A 7,270-nucleotide genomic window follows, 5' to 3' on the forward strand; every position below is an offset into this window, starting at 1 on the left:
GTTCGTGCCCAAATGTCCTTCAGTGTAAATGCATCCACTGGAGTCTAGTCAGCTCATCCACTGTTCGTATGTAAGTCATACTCTTCCTCACCCAGCAGCAATCAGTCTCAAATATTTCTCAACCTAGTGCTGTCCCACCACAAATTTCTCACCTCCCCTTTGGGCCCTTGTTTGATTGAGCTGACAATGGGTTCCACATTCAATGCTACTGCTGCCACAGGCTCACATGAGCAAGCCTCCAATAGCTTGGAAGCCTCTACCTCCTTATGTTGATGAACCAGCCCTGGCTCTTACAATCTTTCCACCTCCTTTGCAATTGGTCCCTGAGCTATGGGTGGGTGAGGTTCCATATAGGAGTCCCATCCTACACTCTACAGTATCTTATTCTCCAAAACTTGGCCAATTGTGGCCTTCTGTGTGTATCACACTCTAATGTACATGGAAGCCTCAATGGTGAGAGTTGAGAGGTGCATTAGCTGTCTCTCTACCCCTTATTTTGTTATGTTCCATGAAAAATATGCAATGCTTCATGAATTTGCATGTCATCCTTGCTCAGGGCCCATCCTAATCTTCTCTGTATCATTCTAGTTTTAGTATATGTGCTTCCTAAGCGAGCATGGTACAGGATGACTTTAAAGAGAAATATAATTCATGCATTAGGATGACATTTGAATGATAATTTTCTTTCTTTGCATTCAGTGCTTTAACATAAAAATAGTCTCCAATTTCAGTCATGTAAGTCAATATAGGTTCATAGTTGATGTATGGAGAGAGAGTCTGTGGTAGTTAATATGTGACAGAAATGATTGCATTTTATAATTTGTCTTATGTTTATTTGGTAAAATGATCATGATTTTGAAATCAATGACATAGTATTCTTCCTTACTAAGACATTATGTCCCAAAAGGTTCAGTTTAGTTATTCTAAATGATACTTACAAACTTCTCTATCAATATGCCTATGTCAGACTATCACTGATGATCATTTGTTTCCAAGATTTTGAGTATTTTCTGGAAAACTACCAGTTCTTTGAGGATCTTATGAGGAATAAGTGACCACAGGGAACAGGAATAGATGTTAAATAATTTACTGTTACTTCAAGTATTAACAATAGTTACATGGAAGAAAATTCTTTGTTTGGGAAAAAGAGGAGGGTAGAAGGGGAAACCTAATCTGAGTGCAGCCAAGTTAGACAAGACAAAAATGTGTAGTTTGTCTGATTTGTTATGGTTCATCAACATAGTCATGCTGCACAGCAGGGACCAGGAAATTCAGCCCCACCTCACATGCTCTACACAAAATATCAAATGATTCTGCTGGGTCACTTCTCTGTGCAGCAACTGGTAAAGCTTTTCTGTTGAAAAATGATGGAAAGAATACCCTCTAAATCTTGACATACCAAACATGGAGACAACACCCATTAAAGATCTATATAACAAGATCCTTGGGGAAGAAGTACATATCCACAATTGATTCTACTACCATAGGGAAATGATAACGAATTATATTATTCACATATTAAGTTAAAAAGGCTAAATTGAACCATTTCAAAGATGTATTGAAAATTTTATTATTTTAATTTTTTTTAATATTTTTTAATTTTATGTGTATGAATGTATTGCCTGCATATGTATAAGTGCACTCGTGTCATGCAGTGCCCACAGACGTCAGAAGAGGGTGTTGGATGCACTGGAACTTGAGTTATGGGTGATTGTTATCATGTGGGTACTGGGAATAAAACCTAGGTCTTCTGCAAGAGCAGTCAGTGCTCTTAACTTCTGAGCCTTCTCTCCGGGCCCTTTATTTTTACATTATGTGTATACATCTATGTGTGATTATGTACATGTGAATGAAGATGCCTCCTGAAGCTAAAGGTATCTGATGCCCCTGGATCTAGAATTACCAGAAGTTGTAAATTGCTGGATGTGGGTGCTGAGATTCAAATTCAGCTTCTCTCTGCAAGTGTAGCATGCATGCAACTGCTGAGCCACCTTTCCAACTCTAAGGTCCACTTTTAACTTTAAATTTTGAATTCACTGATTCTAAATTTTGACATAGAAGAACAGTATAGTGAGGAGAAACTAATACTAATCCCAAGGACAGAGATCCAGGAAAGTTATGGGGAATGTGCAATTTGTTTTTCGACCTTTAGAGATATATTTACTAAGGAGAAAAGATGGGATGGAAATTGGGGCATTTTTGAGTTAGAAATGGCACAAACATCAAAAGTTTGGAGCCAGGAAAGTCTTCTGTCTTGCTTGTAAGGAAGCTAAAATTGTATCTCATAATTAATCCTGCATTAATAATAAATGTGAGAATATGTCAAAATCAAATTCCATTCTCTCGTCCTACTTACACTTCCTTCTGAGTCTTTTGGCCTGTATTTCTATTAATTACACAGCACTGTTTGTTGCCCAGTTGGTGTAATTATATATTTCATTCTATTCACATTCTAAAATCCAATTACATGCTAAATACTAGACAGAAGATGCATTGTTTAAATATCTCTCAACTGAACAAAGAATATGAAAACTCAAACATTCATGAAAAATATTTCTCAAAGACATGGAATCACTAAGGAAACATATTATTATTCAAACAAAATTTAGAATTTAATCCAGAAGATAGCTAAGTGTAACTCTTATTGTGTCTACCCTAAATGCACAAATTCTTGTGTTAGGCCTTGAAATGGGTAACTCCAATTTTAAGGAGTCTAGAAGTTCAAACAGTCCAAAAGACAAAGACACTTGTAGCTAAACTGTGCCCTGGAGAATATAAACAGAACTACACAGGGTTATGGAAAAAATAAATCTTCATTCTAATTTAAAGCTTAAAAATTATAAACCATATTGTGACAATCAAAGATTGGGGAACAATTTAAGATGCCCAGCCCTAAGGGACACATCTACAATGGCCCCTCTACAATTAAGGCTCGTGGAACATAGTGGAGCAGAAGGGAGAGAGAATACTAATGCATCTCTCAACTCTCACCAATGAAGCTTCCTCATGCAATAGAGGGTAATGACCACAGAAAGCCACAGGTGACCAAAGCATAGAGAATAAGAGACTGTAAAATGTGGTGTCTCTGAATAGGACTCGTATTAAAACTCACCCACCCAGGGCTCTGGAGTTGAAATATTTTAAGAGCCCAGGGTTGTACATGACTATAAGGAAGCTGAATCTTCCAGGCTCCTGGGAAATTACTCATACGAACTTACAGCAATGGGTGCCAGCATGAATAAGACCCATGTAAACTCAAGCAGACAAAAAACCAGCATAGAGCTGGGGAAATGCGCAGGAGGCCACATCCTTAGTCAAAGAACTATTGGCAGCTGATCACTGCTGGATGAGGGAGAGTTGGTCTTCTTTAAGGGAATGACACTAGATAGGTTGACCAGGCTCCAATAGATGATCTCACATCAAGGAACTTCTGGGGACACAAACTTGCCACGATAGGCCTTCACATACATGAAGGAATAGATGCAATCCTGTGGGCAGGCTATGGGGTGGTGCATAAAGGGGAAGGGTCTATCTAAATGTGATTAAGATCTGTTGTATGAAATGCACTAAAAATCAATAAAAATATACATTGAAAAAAAAAGATTGGCGAACAAATGCCATGTAGTCTCGCCACTTTGTTCCACAAAAAGTTATGCTCTTAGAATTTTGGAATTTTTCACAAGATATTTAACACTCTTCCTTCTCTGGATTTTACTTACTTTTCCTTCCTGTGTACCTCACTGAGTCTGCACTGCCTCAGCTCTGCACCATCTTTAAAGGTCTTTACATGTCCAGTAATGCTTCCGCTCATTTCACTCCCTATCTTTCTCACTATCTATCCTTTAGGGGCCATTGACAGGGTTTGCTATTTATATCTACCTCTCCAATAATTCCCACTTCAAATTATGCTTAGAAACTCCACTTTTTCAGAAATTAAGTCAAATATTCTAGCATGTGTTCTGGTCACATGAATTTAACTGCTGTCCATTTAATTTGGTATCTATAGATACTACAAAGAATGGCAGTTGCTGTTAAATAATTAGCTGTAGAAATATTATCCTTTATTTTAACAAATCTTTCCCTAATCTTGCTACCACATTTTTAATTGAATACATTAAATATTTTAAAAATCTGAACTCAAAACTTCAAGTTCTGACCATAATAAGTTGAGCAATCTGACCAAAATTATTATAATTATTTTCTCTACCGTGTCCAACTTAGATACATAATTTATATGTTTGAATAAGTTTTATTTATTTTGGTTTTGTACTTGATGGTTTTTACTTTATGCATGTATGATGGTAGACACCTTATCTGAGAGTTCACATTCTTGATCTCTAGGAGATTCACTGTTAGTCAGGCCACAGCTTTCGCATGCCCTCATTTATTGCCACATAAGTCACATAACTAGAGCATTTCAGTTCCTTTCACTAGTTTACTGTAGTATTTCTAGGTTTTCAGAGCAGGTTTATACCAAATAACTTAAAACAGCTTCTTTGTTTCATTTGTTAATTTTTTTTTTATTATTTTCCTTATTTGTGTGTGACTATATGTGAACACATGTGTACAGGTGCCAGAAGAGTTTGTGAATCTCCTGAAACTGGAGTTACAAAAGGTTGTGAACGTCCATGTGGGTGCTAGGAAATGAACCTGGCTTCTCTGAAGCAGTAGTTAGCTTTCTTAACAACTGAAACCTTTCTCTAGCTCACTCCCCTCTTGAGTTCTTAAACACTAATTAAAATCTTGATTTTTCTTCATGGTATATTTTTCTTAGGTTAGAATGTGTTTTTAAGAATATCTGATCTTTACTTTTTAAGCAAAAATACAGTTTTAAAATTTCTTTAATGTGAATTTCCTATTTTGTTCACATCTAAAAGTCAAACATCTAACTTCAAAAGTACCTGTCTAAAAGGCATTAATGAAGTCTTAGCCAAGGTGATACCTCAATTTCTAAATTAGTTAAGACACAGATTTGAGAAAGTGGTAGAGCATTTGAAATCTTTTTTGTACTAGAAAATTTAGGATATGTATGCAATAATAATTACTAATATGAATATCGAATACAGTAACTTTTCTCTCCTTTTTTCTTAATATAAAATCACATACATTGTATTCAATTAAACAATCCTACTTAAAATTGTTTGATTATAAAAAAGTGAATTTTGTTTTACTACCAAGGCAACACTGTACTTGGCACTGGTGGGAATAAAAAAAAAACAACTAAAGCTTATCTGTTTAATTGTTTATTTTTTTCTCTCAAAACTTTCATATACACATTACTACACCTGTTTCTCCTAATATCATTTTTTGTACATACAATTTTGCAATATGTTTTTACACATATATGGGGGGGGTATGTGTTTTCAGTGCAAGGAAACAGGCTAGGGCTTTGCTTCTTTCATTCAAGGCAAGCACCAAATCCTAATGCCTTTTAAAGCAGCAAGATGGGGGTCTATATTCATAAAGGTGGAAATAAATGGACATATCTAAGGCTATATCACAATTACATGGGATCAAGTACAGATTTTGAACATTGTAATCCAGTTTTCAATCTGCTCTGCTTTTAGTATAAGACAGAATGCCTGAATGTAGGCAATTTGTAATCTAAAATGACAAGAGTTAAATAAAAATTCACTAAAAGAACATTGCAATGTAACAGCAGAGTAACTGTCAAAGAGCAGATTGCAAATAACTTTAAGGCTTGGGAATTTATGAAAGCAATCCTGTTTTAAAATGCTTACATATTAAATAAACTCTATACACACATATAAATCCTTTCATTAAAATAATATTAAAATGTTAAAACTGAATAAAGGTTGGGACTGGAGAGATGGCTCAGTGGTCAAGAGTTCTGCCTGCTCTTTCAGAGGACCAGGTTTGATGCCCAGTACCCACATGGCAGCTAACAACTGTTCCTAACTCCAGTTCCAGGGGAGTCCGATGCCCTCTTCTGACCTCTGTAGGCACTGCATGACATGGGTGCACTTACATACATGGAAGGCAATACACTCAGACACATAAAATAAAAATAATACATAAAATATTAAAACAAAATTGAATAAAGGACCAAGAGAATATGGTATGAAAAATAAAAGACTCTGCTTTTAATCTACATAAGGAGCCCATGGCAAATGAAATAATGACACAACCTTCCTAATGGGCAAGTGGGCAAAAATGTGATGAGATAATTTATAGAAGAGGATAAAGTATAAATTGCATGGGAAGCAATGTTTGCGATCGGGCCGTGTTTGAAGACAGACAAAAATACTGACAGATACTATTTAGAAGACTATAAAAGCTCTAAAATTAGAATGTGATACACAGAATTGATATGTGACTATAACTTGGCAGCATAAGAGCCTCCAAAATATGCACAGTCTTTTTCTAAAAAAAAATATATGTTGCACGCCTTTAATCCCAGCACTCAAGAGGCAGAGGCAGGCAGACCTCTGTGAGTTCAAGGCCAGCCTGATCTACAAACTGAGTTCTAGACCAGCTGGAGCTACAGGGAGACCCTGTCTCAAAAAAGACCAAAAAAAATCACTTCTGAAAATATATTCTGATATCATTCAGAATGGAATGGAAGAAAAAGTTTTATGAAGAAAACTGAATTAAAACCTTGTGAATAGTAACGGAATAGGGGAAGCAACTCATTTACCTAACGATAGGTGAATACGTAAGTAAAGTTAATGTATGTAAACCACAGATTGTTACAAAACTGTTACAAATACTTGGGTGTGTTGGTACACACTTAATAATCCCAACACCTAAGGCATTGAGGCAGTTACAGGCAAACATGGACAAAAGAACAAGACTCTAAAAACAAACAAAACCTATTAAAATATCTGTCTGAAGATGAAAGCACGAAGAAAAGAAATGCTTATATTGTAAAATGAAAAAAGAAATTCTATCCACTCTGAAATCATGTATCTGCTATGGCACATATAACAATATTTAAAAATGTACCTATCCCCTTAACAGACTGGGGAGAAGTCTGGAGTTGGGAGGTTGGGTAAACACTTGGTACAAAAGCATCAGGACCTGAGCTCACAGCTTCATTGAATGCCGGAAGCAATCCCAGTGTTCATAAAGTGAGATGAGAGGCAAAAATTTCAGAAGTTTATAGTTTAGCCTTCCTGAAAACAACAAAGAAATCCTGTCTCAAACAGGGTGGAAGGTGAGGTCCAACACTTGATGTTGTCCTCTGACCTCCACACACACACTGTGGAGTGTACACCCACACTATTTTGCATGATACACAAGCATACAC

General features: G+C 36.2%; 1 non-coding gene across 1 annotated transcript; it reads right to left on the reverse strand.

The window, feature by feature from the left end:
• Window positions 1-511: 511 nt before the first annotated feature.
• Window positions 512-618, reverse strand: LOC115071170. Its single transcript, XR_003850278.1, has one exon. It is a non-coding gene; the product is annotated as a U6 spliceosomal RNA (small nuclear RNA).
• Window positions 619-7,270: the final 6,652 nt, after the last annotated feature.

Source organism: Nannospalax galili, unplaced genomic scaffold, assembly GCF_000622305.1.
Source record: "Nannospalax galili isolate Female #2095 unplaced genomic scaffold, S.galili_v1.0 scaffold238, whole genome shotgun sequence".
In the NCBI taxonomy this organism is placed as follows: Eukaryota; Metazoa; Chordata; class Mammalia; order Rodentia; family Spalacidae; genus Nannospalax; species Nannospalax galili.